This window comes from Palaemon carinicauda, chromosome 34 (assembly GCF_036898095.1).
Source record: "Palaemon carinicauda isolate YSFRI2023 chromosome 34, ASM3689809v2, whole genome shotgun sequence".
Lineage (NCBI taxonomy): Eukaryota > Metazoa > Arthropoda > Malacostraca > Decapoda > Palaemonidae > Palaemon > Palaemon carinicauda.
In genome coordinates this window covers 39445287-39464910 of record NC_090758.1, presented here as the reverse complement: position 1 = coordinate 39464910, position 19624 = coordinate 39445287, and the positions used below count along the sequence as shown (strand labels likewise).

Sequence of the window (19624 nt, the reverse complement as noted above, 5' to 3'; positions counted from 1 at the left end):
ATACTAGTTCTTAACAACAGGAGATTTTAGTAACTTTTATAAATAAAGAGTCTGACACCCCCATCAGACCTACCGTCTCTTTGTATGTGAAAGAAGTGTTTGTGGGGATGTCATTTCAGTGATCTTTGCCTTGTCCAAGTTATTTTATCATGTTTCAGATAATGCTATTAAGTCCAAATATTTCTCGTTAGTCAATCCTCGAATTTGAATAGTCTTATCAACTACAGGTTGTTTATTTACATAGTCACAGTTTATGACGTCCTAAGTAACAATGATCAGTATTTTCAGCAAGTCTTTTCAATTCCAAGTCATAAGCTTTGCAGTCTCTAGAATTTACTATGGGGTCACTTGGTTTGTTTATTTTTGCGCAGTTCATACACTTTGGCACTCGCGAATTACACTCATTGCTGGAATGTTTTACTGACTTTATTATCATTCTTAGACTTGCAATCTTTTTCAAGATGTCCATACCTCTGACAGTGGTAGCAGGTGATCACGTGGCACCTATCCCGTATGTTATAAGCACCTCGTCGTAACGAAACTTTGTCCTCATTATCATGAATAGCCCTCCAAACTTCAGGATCACATTTCAGTACATAGTTGGTAGTTCCTCTTGAAGCATTTTTCTTCAGGACTACACTTATATTCTCTTCTATATTTGGGATTTGGTCCAGGGAGCGATATCTTTGAATCAAAGAATTTACTACATCATCTTCCTTATTGTACATATTGCATATCATTATTTTTGTTTTAGTTTTTCGATTTTTCTAGTTTCAGTGTCAGCCACCAAAATCTGAATTTTGTTTTCCGCCACTTCTTTGATCATTTTGTATGTAAAGTTTACAACAACATTTCCATTCTTAGTTGACCTGGTGTTAAGTATAGGGATGTCTTTAAATGCCTGTTCAACCTTGCCTTTTCCTTCAGTAATTTTTGGTGTATCTGATGATTTAATTACCTAGAGATATTTTTCTTAACTTTGTCCGCAAATGACTTTTTCTCTGGTTTTGGACTCATCAGTGTTTGAAGTGTTGCCTTAATTGATACCATATTCATGGCAATAATGTCAACTTTCTCAGTGAGGTTGGTAGTCTAGCTGGAATTTGCTGTGTACGCTAAGGTCCTCAAGTTTGTTTTCCAAGTCCTCTATTTTCGCGTCTTGTTCGTTCAGGGCCAATTCTCTCATATTCACCCCTTCCTTTAATTTTCATATTAATAATTTGTCTTGTCTGGCTTCACCTACGCAATGTAGGCATAACTAATCTAGCTTATTCCGTTCATTATCAGTGAGTCCTATCACTTTATACACACATTTATTATGGTAGAATGTATTGCATTCACATACTATCCATTTTTTTCCGGTCTCCATCTGTGGTTTTACATACGAGGCAGAAATGGTTAGGGGCAGACATAGAATACTGTTTCTTATCACTTAGGTTTCTCTATAGGATTAAATAATATCTTTTCAATGATATTCTGAGTGAGAAACAGAAAGCTATAACACGACTCAGGGCGACTGTTTAACGGAGCTCCACGCAACACTTCCACATTTTAGCGAGGCATACACTATACTCTGCCTCCAAAGATGAAGACTTGGTGAATCTAAGGACTTTTATTGTGTGCAAGCATCTCATTCGTTCCTTTGCTGTGTACTGGTGTCCATCTGGGAATGTTATTTGATTGTGAATTAACTTTGCACTGTACTAATAACAATAAACACTTGTTTGTGATCTGCATGACCACCTCTTAATACCAATGAAGAAGAATTTGCAAGAAGGGAAGAGTAAATTATCTTTTTTTTTACTTATCTACCAACTCCTCTTTCTCTTGTTTGGATAATTCTTCACAAAAGTAAAATAATGCAGTACTGTACTCGTATCAGCCATTCAGTAGGCTTATTGTCCGATGCTCCTAGAGGATTCCAGTGTTATTCCTCATCTTTCATGAAGGAATGCTAGACCTCACCTAATGACCGTTACCTTAGTGCTCAGTCTAGTAAGCATTGGCCCTATAGTCATCAACTCATCATTCCTGTTGTGACACACGAGGAACGCCTTAACCATTAAGAAACTGCTGTCACTCTTCAAGAGTAAGTAATGTTTCTAATTCATTGACTGGAAACTTTCGTTGATTTGATGGTTAAGAACCCATTTTAACTATTTTCTCTTAGATTGGAGGCTGAAATATTAAATTATATTTAAAATTATTTTGTTTCGATACACATCTTATCTTCCACATGCAAGAAGATAACAAGTAATTTATGATTCAAATGATAATCCACAGAGGGATGGAAATTCCAGAAAACAGACCATTGAATGTTTCTTCTTTTATAGTAGGCATCTACATATAGGCATCTCTGAGAGAGAAAGCATATATGAATACCTAGGATGGGTCTTAGCAATAATGAGAAGTCGAAAAGATATATAAGGGTATTTCACGACACACAGGAATCTAATGCTTTCTTACAAAATAATTTTTCCCTCAAATACCTTATGTGATATTTTGAGTTATATGCTTTGTTCACTCGTATCTCAAACTCTAGTCTTTATAAGACATTATTTTCATAGTTATGAATTTAAAGGGGAATCTCTTTCAATTTTTAGTCTCAATGATTTATCGGTTTGACACACTTCCTCCTCCAGAGTCTTGGGTGTTATTGTGTCCTTTGGGTTTTCATCCTCTAGATTTCTTAACAATTATTCCAAAGGTTAATCAATGGAGTTGTTTCTGAGTGATATTTTTCTACATTAACTTTGTATTTTTTTTGAAATAATATTGTTACTCAAATAAATTGTTGTGAGGAGTGTGAAAGCCCTACTGTTCCTATACTTGAAAAGTATATTTCAATGGCTGGCGACCAAATTCTAAATTCTTATCATGAATTTAATATTTTTAGTTCAGGGGGAATCCAGAGAAGATTATGCTAGTTGTTTTCTGTGAGGATGATGGTGGTGATGACACTCCAACATCATTTACTAATACTACACTTAACCAGCTAGGTTTGATATTGGTGAATTTCAATATTTCTTAAGATCTTTACCTAGTTTTGTCTTAAATCTCAGAATACCTTTGGTAATTGTGATCTTGCCTACCACTGCTAACCCTTTATTGACTTTCTTTGTCGGGTGTAGCAGTAATAGTGTTTCACCCAGTAAGTGTTCTGGATGTTCGTTGTCCCTTATAGAGTCAAGATCCTCACACAGACCCATAGATTATTTCATTATTCAAGATCCTTCTGCTATTAACCCTTTACACTCCTGCAATATTAGTGGTTCTTTTAGATAACATAATTACAAGGTAGACGATCGTTTTGGGAGTGTGGATCATAATATTCCTCATCCTGCTAAAGCACTCTTAAGCAGCCTTTTATTTCATATGTTGATAGCTTGATATATTGTAGATGCTTATAGAATTTAATGTTGCAAACGAAGTTTTACCTGAAGATGACCTGTTACATTATATTTTAGATTTTGTGAGCCTTGTTCACTTGCAAGCTCAGCCACTCGTTCCTTCTTAGTAAGTAATTGCAGGGTAAATGTAGGCGCAAGTACTTCCACATCTGAAACGACTCCCTTTTTATAGAAATGCATAACAGGACCCTATTCCAGCTGTATGGAAACGGAAAAGCCAGTAAGTACATCTGTTTGTACATATAAATTAGGACCAAGAAAATTAGATGAAAACTTCTAATTTGGCGAAAAATCTCCCTTTCAAACGCTATGTAATATCATTGCCAAAAAATACTAAATTTGTTGCTCTAAGTAATTTCTGACGCTGCCTATTCCTCCAAGTTTTTAGAATATTTACTGAAATGACTATTGCTATAAGGAAAATTTTTCGGTAATTCTGTGTCTGGTTTACTTTCTAACCTTTTTTTTTTTTTTTGACTCAGTAACATTCTGATTTGCTAAAGATTTACTGTGTTGGTAATAATCTATGAAGTGTTCTCCAAATACCTCGTTTGCAATAACATGTTTATGGCTATTGCAAGTTTTTTCTTTAGAAGAGAAATCTAGAGGCCATCAAGCTTTTTATATAAATTTTAGTTAACTGACATCTTCAGTTAAAGCTAATGAAGATAAAGATGCTAAGGCTGTGACAGATTTTGTGTGCTTGTGATTCAGAAAATAGAACAGATATTTTCCCCAATGGTGGTAAAAGTTTATTGGGCACATAAGCATTAATTGAAATGTCCCCGCTTATGGGGCATATTTTAGATGTAGAGTAAATTTATATCATAGCTCAATTGAATATTACGACTCAAATGATAGTTTTGAGGTATTTTTCTGGGAATACCTAAAATTCCTTTTTTAAGCCAAAAGCTTCAGTCTCCTTACATTTAGCCCCTATTGAACCAGTGGTAGAATGACAGAATTACGCTCTAATACCCAAATTTTCCGGTGTGTTTGCCAACTGTCTTCCCCAAAAGAATTACAGTAGGATCATCCTAATCCCTGATTGATATCTGTAACTAAAGAAAGTTACTGGATTCCTCTAACTTATAATCCTCGCTACCAAAATGAAGCATTTTGTATTGGTGTCATCTTACATATACAGCAAAGACTTAGATTTTGCAATGATAAATCAAGAACCTTTAGCAAAAGAGGTCTCAAACTGTACTCTGTGGAGGATTTTCAGAAGATTACTCGTAGCCCCTAAGTTTATAGGTGTAGGAGACCACTTGGTCTTACTTGTCTCTCTGTCACAAAGTTTACAGTTCTCACAAAGTATTTAATGGAAACACCCTCGACTGTTTTGATGGTGATACAGAAAAAAATCCTATTTCTGTCATGAATAAGAGTCATTTCCATAGTTCTTGCTTTTTTTTCTCATGATTTTCCGAACTAAAAACCCTACACTAACTCATTTCCTTAATAATCTATGTCCTCGAGATTATGTTCCTTACCATAATCATCATTTCCATGATAGATAAATGTTTCAAGTCAGCCTTTACATTTTTGAGAGTGAGGTGAGATGAATTCTAATGCTTGTCTAAACTCTTCAGGTCCTTGTCTTCATCTGTGCCCTTTTTCCAACTTGCAAATCCCACATTCACTCCTCCAACTCTTCTAACCGATATCAACTACTCAAAGCTATGTCAATCTTTAGTTCTAACTATATTTCTCACCCTCTTTGTGACACGATTTCAAGATTACCCTCCTTTAACTTGCCACTGCCCTTTTTTTCATCTGCATAGTGCAAACCAAACCTGATTTATCTTGTGATTTCCCAGTCTATGTATCATTCAACGGGCAGCTTTACTATTTCTTACTGCCAAAATCCTCCTTCTTGCTTCCTAGTCAAATATGTCACCAAAGTATCACATGTCCTATCTTTATGATTTCCATCCCCTCTCTCACAATAACATGGCCATGCTTTCTTTCACGTTTCTTACCCTTTTGCCTTTGAAATACAATACAGGCATAAAAAGAATCTCACCAATTGTGGATATTTGATAGCTAGTTCAAAGCTAAGTCATATATATGACTAAGTCACTTTTTTATTTGAGCCTTTTCTTCTATTTCTGTTTCAGTCATAATACATATAGTTTGATCCTACTTAAATATAAACCTTAGTACTTTAATATGAATATGGAAATCTCCCGTTATAATCAATACTATGTCACTTGTACCCTTTACAGTAACCAGATAACACAGAGTCCTCAATCGTCTGTTTTGATTTTGTGCCATCCTTTTAGATATATTGGTTGGCAGATCAGTGTGTGCAGGGGATATTGATGAAGAAGTGAGGTTTTAGAGTATCTTCTCAATAACTGTAACTGGTGATAGTTGTCTGAGCAATCTGCTGATACCCACATTATTTCATCTGTTTGACCGAATAAAATTATTTCATTTAATTTCATTTTAAAAACCTCAAATGCATCATATATTGAACAATGATACTAAATCAATACCTCAGATAGAGAAACGTGGTAATATTAAACAATTTTGGTTGAATTCGTGTTCTGAAAGCATACACATATTTCCTTGATTTACTTGTCTTCGTTTGATAGTTTTACAAAAATGCCAATTGGAAGCTTTAGAGAGAATTTATCACTTTGCTCCAGTTACAAAAGCAAAGGTTGAACACTGATGATTGTCTGAAAAGAAAAATTGGTGCTTCTTTCAAGAATTTTCCCACTCCCTTGAAATTCTGTGCTAAGCTGTTTGACTAACTCAATTGTTATTGAATTAGCTGGTAAGGTTGCTTTAACAAATAAGCCAGATAAATTTCATATAATGAAAATAGCTTCGGAAATTAAAAGTGAGGAGTGGGAGGGGGAATGTCTCGTCCCTAAGGTGCTCAAAACCTTACAAAAGGTATCGATCATAAACTGCTGCATGCTGATGGAACTCTGCAGGTATATGTTGATAACTCGCTTTGCTATAATTAACAAAATAAATTAATAAATCCTTTAGAATAAGACTCATTGAACAATAATATAAAAATAAAGTCTTATTCAGAGAAGTCAATATATCAAGAAATAAATAATTATTGAAGCCTTAGAAATAAAATGAATGAAGAAAGAAATAAAATTAAAGACAGAAATAAGGTCTTGAATTTGCCAGAACTGCAATCCTTATGTAACAAAGTTATTCATGAAGTAGAGAATAAACTTTTTCAGTCAGAGGAAGGAAACTCTTCAATTACTGTACTCAATTAGAGTAATTAGGTGGTAGCCATAAAACAAAATAACTTTTGGCTATGAACAAATCTGCTATAGTTACTGCAAAATGACCGACAGTCAGCAATATCAAGTAATCATTATGAAAGTTTGGAAGGCGTTCTTGCCATCCTACATAAATAAGTGTCAGTTAATTCTACACGGTCAGAAGGAAGATAGCATAGCACAAGCTCACAACTTTACTCTACTATACATCCAATTGTTTTAGAAAAAGCTCTGAAAGATGTTTATGGGTACAAAATTCTTTCAAATACTGTATGATGAATGGGAAGTCATCCTTTTTAAGGTCCTTAGGAGCATTTTCGTTGAAAATTTTACTGTAAAAATATTAATTTCTTCCCATATACAATGATGCTTTGACTACCACATACAAACGTGGCTGCAGTGAAAAAAAAAAAATTCAGCGTCAGGAGACAGCTTACTATCAGAACTAGATATTAACCATTAATGAAATGAACAGCTCATTAATAGTTCATATGCCAGGGTTGCTGGGAATATATGCTAACACTTATGACAATGTATGATATGTTAAACCAGGAAAAGGAGAATGTGCTTGAGGAATGTGGTTGTTATATAAAGCCTATATGAAATCATCGTATATTCTTGATAATATCCCCTCTGCTGAAAGACTGCGACTTTTGAACCTCAATCTCTCTGCATTACACAATATATTACCATAATTGGTAGCTACAGTTCATGATTTTTATTGAGGAGGACATTTCTTTATTTTGCGTAAATGTCAGAAATTCGTTCTGTGCTGCCCTTTTGGTTTACAAAACTTTTACACATTGTTCACTGTAGCCAAGGAATCTTCCAAGAAGGAGAATAAAAAGTGTCCTAACAAAGGCTTCAATGCTGAACAAATTTATCTTTTTAAGAATTTAACGAAATAAACTGCTATATAATAAGAAGATTTCCAAGTGTTTTAAGCAAGTGTGATGCCATAATGTTTTAAAGCAAGTGTTGAGGCCAACTATCTTATTGTCTTAATGAAATCACTTTTGTTGTTCACAGACAAATAATTGTAATTATTTATGACCCTGATGTCTCTGTTCTTAGCAACCACGTTTTGTCATCATAGTCGGTAAACCGAAGAATGTACACTTAAAGATGCTCCATTTGTAGTCTGCACATAGCACAAACTGCATGTCTTTTAAATTTTCATTCCTCTGTGCCTTGATTGGATGTGATACATCACCACTCATATTCAATGAAGGCGAAGCAGTTTTTATGAAAAGGTAAAGTGAGTTTCATCAGTGTGCAAAGGTCTTTTGCTAGACTGATGCAACAATGGAATGAATCCTAACATCGAGGGAGGATATCTTAACTCATTCTGTTGCCTTCAAATAGCATGGAAGCTTCATTTCAATATTTAGCCTCCAACATCAGCTGTTGCAGAGTTCCACTGGCTACATTTTCCATAAACAATAAAAGGATGGTGCTGTTATAATTGTCTACAACTGGTGGACGATTCTATAGTTCCATGAAATTGCCGAATACTGGTAGGCTATCACAACACATAACCTTCACAAGTTGAACCAGTGTAACCACAAAATGGCTTGAATATATCAAGGTGTACCTTAAATGAACAGATTTGTAAGGGGTTAGATAAACGTGTAGTGATTTGTGGTACATCCTGAGAGGATTCTGATCAGTCCATGTTTTAGGATGAGAAATTCTATATACTCAGGTTTTATGCATAAAAAAAAATTGTCTTTAAATGCATCAATGTCATTTATAGATGACATATTACAAAGATAAGTGAGAAAATAAGGATGCAGTATTCTTCAAATATGTAAAAAAAAGGGAAATTCTTATTATTTTAGTTATTTTGTTTTATTTATTCTTAGCCTTCTGAAGGTGTCCTAATGCAGTCACATGAAGTTTCACTCTTAAACTCAGAAGACATTTATTAAAACCTTCTTTGTCATAAAAATGATTAGAAACTCTATCTTCATTCAAAGTCTACAAAGACGTTTTACCTAACCAACAAATCAAGATTTCTATTTTCTGCTTCGTTTCACCAAAGATGAATAAGTTACATGGAAATAACGGTCCTTATCTGCAGCTCTGGCTGTAAGATTTCTTATCTTGATGCTGGTCCTCCTCACTCCCCCCCCCCCCCCACCACTCACCCTTATCAACGATCCCTCAGCCCATGTGGCACTACACTCGGCGTTGGAGATAACAGATAGCGGTTAGGGCAAAGCTCACTCGTCTCTTCTATAAGACACAAAGTTAACAATAACAAGACAGGTAATATTGGATTATCTTTCTCACTAATGTTTTAATCGAAGCGAACTGTTTATGGCAAAAAGTAGATTGAAAATTACATATACAAGTGGCATTCATTACTAAGCCAAGTGATAAGGGCGTCAGATTGCCTTATCTGGCGGGAGAGATAAAGTCCGTGGTAGAGAGGATGTTGCAATGCTCTCACTCCTAGATAGAATTTAGTATCAAAAGCTTGTTCGTTTGAAGTTGCTTGGACTCACTTTTCATTTCAGAAGCTGAACATTATTAAGGGACATTAAAAAAAAAAACCGATGGATCAGAAGTAGATAATCGTCAGAATAAACATATATATTGGACGGAAAAAAAGGAGATCAACAAGAATAAAAGAACATTAAGTGAAGTGCATAAGAGCTTGAAGATAACACTTGGGCATCAAAGGTCGATTGAGAGGTGAGTTCAATGTTTAAAATTCCTATTCATTAGCTATATCATAATTTGAAAAAAAAAACTGTTGAATCTATGTGAATTTTCTTTATTAATGAATTTCATTCAATTCTGCCAAAAAATGCCTCAATGTATGATATATATATATATATATATATATATATATATATATATATATATATATATATATATATATATATATTTATATATATATATATATATATATATATATATACTCTCTCTCTCTGTATATATATATATATATATATATATATATATATATATATATATATATATATATATATATATATATATATATATATATATATATATATATATATATATATATATACATTATATATATATATATATACTATATATATATATATATATATATATATATATATATATATATATATATATATAAATATATATATGTGTGTGTGTGTGTGTGTGTTTGTGTGTGTGTGTGTGTGTATGTATGTGTATGTGTGTGTGTATTCAATTCACTAATGGTCATGTGAAAACGCTTAGCTAGTATTTCTTTTTGTATGAATTGTTAGTTATTGTACATTTCATTAGGCTGGTATTTCTTTGTGTTCAAATTGTTTACTATTTATAGTCAAAGATTTGTTCCTACTCAAATACATACTTCAATAGGAGTATGACTTCAGCAATCCCGAATGTCCATTCAGGGTTGTTGGCATGTGGAAGTAAGGCTCTGCTCACTAGCCACTTAGAGCAACCCTTACTTTGACTCAGTCATCTGGAAGTCGGCTGTCCATGTTGTAAACGCAATGTTGTCAGAATTGCTGTACATAATTAGTAAGTAGAAGGAGATGAGCCAATGTAGGTATTGTATCTTTATTATTATTATTATTATTATTATTATTATTATTATTATTATTATTATTATTATTATTATTATTATTATTATTATTATTATCAATATAAAACACTAATACCATTCTTGGAAAAGCAAAAAACCTCCCACAGATAAAGAAGAAAAGTAAAATTGAGGGTTCCTTCAAGTAAGATAACTCTAACCCAAAAGGTTTTAGCACCAGATTACAGAGTCTTTGGCCAAGGCCGTCTCTTTGGGGGAAAGAAAGGTCCCACCTGGTACGAGTAGTGCTTTCACACAGCTACTATAAGCTGTGAGTAAAGGGGTCTCGCTCGATTTCTTCACAGTTTTCTGCTGTTATTCAAGAAGATTTGACTGTTTTTGGAATCCAGGCTAATCCCTTTTATGTGTTGTGAGCCAGACTGCAAGGGAAATTAACGAACTGAACTGAAAGTAAGTGTTTTCATTTCCAAATGCTGATGAAGAAAAAGCCTAGTTATTGCCACCATCAAGAGAGCCTATGTTCCTAACGTATAATAGTAGGGGAAATACTATATTTATTGTTGTAATAATTATAATTGCATTTTATTGTTCACATCGTATTGGTTACGGAATATCTGCCTTTTATATAATGATGAAAAGATGACTAAACTATTTAAAAAACTAGTTTGTTATCCACACTTTTTCACTTGCTACTTAATAGTTCATTCTCTCTCTGAGTTTTTCTCTTTTAATTCTCGCTTCTTCATTCTTCGGTTGCTCTCTCTCTCTCTCTCTCTCTCTCTCTCTCTCTCTCTCTCTCTCTCTCTCTCTCTCTCTCTCTCTCTCTCTCTCTCATTTTCATGAAAATATGTTTGGCACTTTATTATTGCATTTAAACACATTTCAGGTGTGCCAGTTACACTTCAGATCCAATTATATTGAATCAGAAACATCCTTCTTCGATAGAACAATTCGTAAGAAAGTCATAGCTAAGAGAATTGTAAACAATAACAGTGGAAAAATAAAGATAAATCGTCAAAAATTTCAAGTAAAAAATATATAGAGCAACATCAAGTGAATTTCCGGAATTGTTTATCTTTTATTTATTCTTCAAAATTAAGTTGCAAGAATACTTCTGTGTTTTTTCAGTACGCAAGTGTAGTTTGGAATTAGTGGGTCCTTTAATTGGACTACTTCCACGGGTAACCTTTAGTTTGATTTTTAATACTTTTTTCTGTCTAATTTTTCTTAGACCGATTATTCAAAGTCGTCTCTTTTTGGTGTGCATGATCTCCTGATTTTTCTATGAGGATTATCAGTGGTAGACTGTAAAGAGAAACAAAGTGTGTATGCATAGTGAGTACGTGCGTGAGAGAAAGAAAGATTATGGAGGTCATAACGAAACTCATTCCTCATCCGTTTAAATATCAATTGACCTACGCATTCTGACTTCTTCCCCCACTGACCAGACCTGTATTCGAGACGGCCTTGCTATGACACAGCCAGGGATTAAATTTAAGCATAAGACTATTACCTTAGATACTGCTGCTTTTTAACTTAGACTACCTTAAAACTTTTAAAAATTCTGTAAATTTGAAGCTAGTTAACCGAAATTAACGTAAACAAATACCATTAGATTTTTAAGAAAAAAATACTTCAAAACAATGTAAAATAACTCAAATTAATCTAATTACCTTAAAGTTTTAAATCCTTGGCCCTACCCAAGTATGGAAAACTATAGTTTTATTACCAAATGTACTTCTCCTCGAAGAGCTGATCATCATAGCAAAGTAGTCTGCTCTACCCTTTTCAAGTGGAAAGTAGGAACTGAACATTACATATCAATGGTTAACCCCTTAACAGAAACTTTTTATTTTCGATTATATTGATGTTATGAGGTGTATAATGAAAGAGAGGAATATGTGGAAAATATGTCAGACAAATCAATATATGTATTGGTAAAGAAAAAATTTACCAAAAACTAGAGAGGGATCTAATATACTACTCTCTACCCAGTCAAAGTACCTAATAACTCTCTATCATTAGAATCTTAACAAGCGTCTAGTGCCCTGGCCAACTTAATTTCTGCAATATTGTAGTTGTCAGAGAAACCTTCTTAGTTGTGTTACTTCTAAAGACCATATTTTAGGTATTGTATCTTAACCCTTACTCCTTGGAGTATCTTTAGGTATGATGATTATGATGATGATGATGATGCATATTCTTCTTCTTCTTCTTCTTCTTCTTCTTCTTCTTCTTCTTCTTCTTCTTCTTCTTCTTCTTATTATTATTATTATTATTATTATTATTATTATTATTATTTTAACTTCAACTGTGTTTGGAAAAGGAGAATCACGGGAGCCACAGGATTCAACCGGGAAATAGCCTAGTGAAGAAAGGAAAAAAGAAAACAATAAATATAATATACATAAGTAATGAGATGGATCTGTTATAACAGAGGATGAAAAAGGCAGCGTTGAATGGAACACTTCTGATTCATATACCTGAAGCTGATGAAAAGGTCGATGTGTCTATGAATTGATTCAGTGTGTTTGAAGTCAAAGATATCATAAGAAAACCTAAAGAGACGTAAAGCACCTGGATACGATGGAATAACTGGCGAGATGATACTGGTCGAAGATGAAGTGACTTCCAGACAACTTACAAGATTTTTTTGTAGGATGTGGCATCTTTAGGTGTTAGAAGTGTTGGTGAAAATGGCAAAAACGGGAGACTTGACTGATTGCAATAGATACAGAGGCATAACACTTACGTCGGTTATGAAAATATAGAGTACGCTTAACTGACAAAATTTTTATTTTTAGATATGTACAGCAACGCGTTGGATATCAAATGAATTACCACTTAATAGCAGTTTACTCCAAGGAAGTATGTTGTCTCCTACGCTCTTTATCCTCCTCGTGGGTTTTGTAATGCATAGAACAGTCGGATATGGTGAAAAAGGATTGGACTGGATTGTTGATAGGAGTTTAGCAGACCTAAACTATGGTGATGACGCTATCCTTGTTAGCAAAACCGCACAGGATTTGGAATGTTTGTATACCAGAATGCATGGAATATAACACGAGGTTCAGCTGAAGATAAATAGAAGAAAGACAGAGATGATGAGAACGGAGTATGCAATGGATGATGAAATATCATTGGAAGGAAAAAGTATTGATGAGGTAGAATAATCTAAGTATTTAGGAAATATGATCTCCAATACAGGGTCTTTAGAATTAGAATTTAATGGAAGATTGAAAAAAAAAAACATCAGACAGTGGCTAGGTTAATTAAAATTTGGAAATTGAATTGCCTAGAATTACATTTAAAAATCAGACTATATATCAATTCAGTGAGACCTGTATCACTCTATAGACATGAGTGATGGTATGAGAATGAAGCGATTTCTAATAGATTTAGTTGATTTAAGAATAAAGCCTTCAAAAGGATATTTGAAAATAAATATCAGGACAGAATTAAAAATTAAACTGCAAGATAGATTACTGCGTGGAATATGTGGATGAGATCATGATGAGTGGTAGATGGAGGTGGTTTGGGCATGCTCTTGCTGTAGTACTCCCCAAGAGAGATTAGTTCACCAAACGTTCAGCTGGGCTCCACAAGGCACTAAAAGAGTAGACCTAGGCCTTCATGGATGAGGACTATGAAGCGTGAAGTAGGAGATGATGAATAAAGTTATTGACTTAAAAGCTTAGGATAGACATGACTAACAAAATCTAACAGAGGCCCCTTGCGTTAATAAGCGTTTTAGGAGATGGTGAAGTAATGAAGAAAACATACAAGATATCTCAATATCATGAGAAACGTTAAAATTGCTCTGTCATATATAAATTCTAATATGAGACTTTTGGTTCAGCATAAATGAACTTACAAAATGTTTGGAGTCCTGAAGCTCTGGTGAAGCAACTGCTGTATTACGAAGATCATTTCATAATCTGGTCAAAACTATAAGAAAATACTGTGCAGATTTTGATTTTTGCTGAATAAGGCATGGATGTTACAGTGTTGTGTAGTCTCTGTTAATAAGACTACTTTCTTCAACCTCTACTTATAATCCTACTTGGAAGTGTTTTTTTAGTGATCAACTTCTTACTCCATAATTTCCCCGGAACTCGAATTTAACCTTAATCTTTATTAAGGAATTCAACAGTTAGGAGTCTGTTGAAGAGCTGGAATTGATGAAAAAATAAGATTTTTTTTTTATTTAAGTGAGGTTGCAGAGCCCTGATATCTTTGCTCAAATTGTTTTTATATTCTACAAGTGTTGAGATTTATTCCATTTCTTTCATTACTAAAGTTGCTGTCTTCAGCAAAGCAAGAATATCCTGGGATTTTTTTCAATGTACCATAGTTGGTAATGGCAAGTGTGCAAAGGGGGGACAACACCTCTTAACTATAAGAATAAAGTGACCTTTGTCTTTGGCCATAGTTTGAACACGTGCAATTGGGCTACTATCTCTCTCTCTCTCTCTCTCTCTCTCTCTCTCTCTCTCTCTCTCTCTCTCTCTCTCTCTCTCTCTCTCTCTCTCTCTCTCTCTCTTTAAACTGTTTGATATTTTTTGACTTCTTTTGTGAAAAATTTTGTTATTTTTGGTGAATGCTGAGGCTCGCATAGCAATAACTTTTCAGCTCTCTCAACAGTGGTTAGGGGACTATAAGGCTTTCCTCTCCCTTAGGGATATGACCAGTGTCGCTTGCCTACAACCAGCCACAGACATCTCTCCTCTTGAAGTGAATGTCCTTCGTGTACAACGCATTCGGCGTATACCCGTACCTGTATGTCCTTCTGTCACCAATGTTGATATTTTACCCAAAAGGACCTGATGACCAAAGTCAATATCCTTATGGACGGCCACTTCACCACCTTCCAGACCACCATCAACGCCTTTATTCCTAATGAGGTGGACACCTACTCAATATACACCGAAGCTAACGTGAATGCAGAAAGTCAAAGAGCCCCACCAAGGGAAGTGCTAGAGTGGCAACAAAGATTCCCACCACCAACAAATACCCTAGCTTGCTTATGCCCCGACGTACGACCTATCCAGTCACTTCCTAATGTCCATCGGCTGCAGTTATGCTACTACTACTCCAAATTCGGTGCTACTACGATGAAATTTGCGAATGGTTGTCAGTGGTCAAAAAACATGTAAGTATGCCTACCCTGTCAATAATCTTTTCTTTTTACTTGACGGAGGCACGGGAGTGTGAATTTTGGTAGAAAGGGGTGCATGCCGTTTTCTTACTCCTCAATGCCTCCCCAACCTGACCCCTTCGACCTCATTCTCCACACCCCTACAGTTCCCAGTTCCTTCGAAATACAGTATTTATCACCATATGAAGATGACATGTCCCTCAGTGTTAGCCATTTTTAGAAGTCTGGCATCGGATCATTTGACGTCGGTGTAGGGATTACAGGCGCTTTGGTATGCAGACAGAAAAGGAGCACTACCCCCTCCCAAATAGTGGATAGAGACCTCCTACTTGCACAGAGTGGAGCTTTTCTCCATGTACGACATACTGAAGTGGTATTATCAGGTACTATTCAACCCAGAAGACATCCCCAAGACCACCATCCCCATTGGATTTGGTATAGACACCTTCAACGTCTTTCGGAAAGCATGTTAAGGGACCTCACCTTCTGTGTATGTTTCCTGGATGACATACTTATGTTTACCTCCGTCATATATGCATCATACTTGACTGCCTACAACAGAATGGTCTTGTAGTACAGTAGGACAATGTACCTTTGGCGCTAATGAAGTATCGCTCTCAAGGTACCGTTTCACTTCTGGAGTCTATCCCCCTACTGAGAAAGTAGCAACAGTTCAGAACTTCCCTATGCCCTCCACCATCATAGCATTTATAAAATTATTTTGCATGATCAGCTATTATCAACATTTCCTGCCGGACATCACCGTCCTTCTTGCTCCCCTCTAGGCCTCAGTCAAGTGCAAGCCAATAGACCTGATGTGGGGTGTCCTCAAAAACCGGCCTTTTGTAATGCATAAAATGCCCTAACAACCTCTGCGGCTCTCAACTTTTATGTGCCATGTGCACATCTCCTACTTTCAAACGATGCTAGCGACGTCACCATTGGGGAGTTATCAAACACTTGGTCCACGGCTCGCCGAGCCGATTGGCCTTCCTCAGTAGGAAACTGTCCAAAGCGGAATCCAGCTACTTTACCTGCGTCCAAGAATTGTTTGCGGTGCACTATGCTATCCGTTACTTTTGCCATTTCTAGGGAGGTACACCCGTCCTCATTCTCCTAAACCAGAGGTCTCCAGCAGCGGCGGATTTAGGGGAGGGCCGAGTAGGCCATGCCCTAGGGCCCCGCGCCCGTGAGGACCCGCGAAATTTGATTCATAATTCGGCGTGGGCACTTTATAATCAATGGAAAAAATTTCTCCACGCTTGTGTCAATGAATTACTGCGAAATAACATCTACACAGGCAATTACAACATTTGCAATTTGGCAATTAGGCATTTGCAATTTGGCAATTCAAAGCATTTGAGCTGTGCAATGAATGTGGCGTTTAGTATGCATGAAAGTGAGTTATATTCACTTCATCGGTTCTATGACTTTGAATTTCATACAGTTTGCTTGCAAGCAACATTTCGAATTCGCAAGTTGATGCAATAATGCAAGCTCGGTTTTCTGTCAATCTATCATATAAATTGTGTAAATAATATTCATTGTGTGTGGACCAGTGGACTTTTCTTTGCTTCTTGTTGGGTCCACGTGGTGCGATTACTAACGTTCAATCTGCACTCTGATTTGCTTACAGCGACCTTCGAGAGAAATTTGGGTTTTTATCAGAAATCTCAAACAAAACAAACACTGAACTTAAAGCAGCTGTTGAAAAGCTTGTGTCTTCATATCCTAATGACTTGGAGGCGGGATTGGAGTCGGAGCTTTTGCAGTTTGCACACCTCATGAAATTCATTCCAAGAGGTTCATCTGAAAGTGCTCCTTCATTAGGTGGTGTAAAAGCTGCACAAAGACAAAGTCCGGAACTAGAAATGTATAAGATAATTCACAGACATGACATGGTTGAAACATTTGCTAATGTTGAAATTGTATTACGACTCTATCTCTGCATGTTTGTCACAAACTGTACTGGGGAGCTATCATTCTCCAAGCTGAAACTACTAAAGAATTATCTAAGAAACACCATGGGGCAGAACCGCTTATCTTCACTCACCCTGTTGAGCATTGAGCATGAAAAATTAAGGGTTCTTGATTTTACTGATGTCATCAAACAGTTTGCAAGTAAGAAGGCTAGAAAAAAATTATTTTTTTAATGAGAAATAGTTGAGTGTACCGTGCAAATTGCATGCAATAAACAAAACCCACTCATTTTGCCATTTTGCCACTAACTTCAGTCAAACGGTATTCTCTTTTGTTCATGGTGTATTATTGAAGTTATTATTTTTCAATGGTGCATCATTATAGTTGGGGATCTCCTTAGCTAATGGTGTAATATTATAGTAATTTTTTTGTTATTCTTCAAAAAAGCAAATGTGTAATGTTCAACTGTGAAATGGTCACTTGGATAATTATCAATAAATTGAATATTGTTTAAAAAGAAAATTTATTTCAACGCTTATCTCATTCGTTAATGGTATATTATTATAGTTATTTTTTATTGTTGAGCTTCAAAAAATCATATGGGTAATGTTCAACTGTGAAATGGTAATTTGGTTAAATTTCAATAAATTTAATATTGTTTAAAAAGCTAATTTATTTTAACGCTTCGCTCGTACACTGATTTGAGGGCCCGGTAAGGTCACCGGGCCTAGGGCCCCGCACAACCTAAATCCGCCTCTGGTCTCCGGTGTTTGCCTTCATTCGACAGTCTGACGTCTGGTCCACCTGTCAACGTCGACATCTCTCTGCCATGGCTGAACACAATTGTACTTTTCAGAAAATCCCTGGGAAAATGAATTCTATGCCTATGCCCTGTCAAGAAACACATATGCTGCCATTCACCTAGGATTTGATTTTAATGCTGTGGCAGAAGGCCTACGAAAAAATCCAGAGAACCTCGTATGTAGGATATCTTGCATATTCCTATGCTGTGAGGTCATCCCTCTTGATGACTCCAATTTCTCCGTCCTCTGTGATGTCAGTACTGGTAAACCTAGACCTTGGATACCTTCTCCCATACTCTGACACTTTTTTATTTCAATTATGACCTCTCACATCCCTCGCGCCATTCCACTACACAGCTGCTGAAGACAGAGTTCATTTGGCATGGAGTTATTATACATGGTCAGGATTGGGTCCATGATTGTGCTTCATGCCAAACCCCATAAGTACATTGACACAAGGATATAGGAGTGATCACCTTTCCTTAACCTCAGCGGTGCTTTGCCTACACTCCCGTTGATGTTTTAGGTCCTCTACCCAAATCACAAGAACCTCGTTACCTGTTTACTGTCATCAACTGCTCCACTGGTTGTCCTGAAGTCATTCCTATGAAAACTGCAATGTCCGGCTACTGTACATCCGCCTTATTCACAGGATGGATAGCAAGACTGGGAATCCCAAAGCATATTACTTCTATCAGGGGTAAAACCCTCAACTCTCAATTGTGTATAACATTAGTGAATTTCCTGGGTGTCACCTTTCATCAAAAAACCGCATATAACCCTGCAACCAACAGTATGGTTAAACAATTTCCCTGTACCCTCAAAGCAGCTTTGATGTTCCAATTCAAGGACTGGTTTACAGAGCTTCCATAGGTCCTCTTGGAACTATGGACTACTCCTAAAGACGACCTGGATGTCTCAGCAGCTGAAAAAGGGTATGGTAACCCATTGGTCGTCCCTGACGATTTTTTCCCGTCTGCAACCTCCTTCCACAATCTCCAGTGCCTACATCACATTGTGGGATAATATACTTTACGCTGCCCGATTTACAAGCCACCAGCTAAGCAACACATACCGACATATCTGCAGTTACCAACGCAAATTTCACCGTGCAGCAAACCCAGCAAGCCACTGTTAACGCCTCCTTACACAACCCTTTCTTCGTGACTCGCCGTGCAAAGAAAGAATCCCTCCTGAACATGTGTGGTAAAGAAGACTGGGTCTTCATTGATTGCCTAAAACCTGCATATCTCCTGCCAGATGACCGCCTACAGTACGCCTCTCAAGAGCATGGCACCTTATCTCACACGTATGTGTTTTTTTTAGGGGGAGCCATGTACTGCGCACGTATCATACACTCATACACTCAAGCTCTCTTTAATTTTTTTTTTTTGCACGTTGTCATTATTGCTCTACCCTCGCACTCATAATTTGTTTCAGTCTATATGAACTTGCATCAATATGCTTTAATTTTTGTGACCTTCACTGATCTTGTTGTTCTAAAAGCACGCTGTCTGTTCAAATGAATTTGT

The 19624-nt window shown here is 36.1% G+C and overlaps 1 protein-coding gene across 1 annotated transcript in view; it reads left to right on the top strand.

Annotated features, from left to right (window-relative positions):
- The first annotated feature begins 9150 nt into the window (after positions 1-9150).
- The window catches only part of LOC137627116 (uncharacterized), a 486416-nt gene continuing 475942 nt past the window's right edge, over positions 9151-19624 (top strand). The window contains exon 1 of the mRNA XM_068358152.1: positions 9151-9370. The gene's annotated coding sequence lies outside the window, so the exon portion shown is untranslated. The remainder of the gene's footprint in view (positions 9371-19624) is intronic.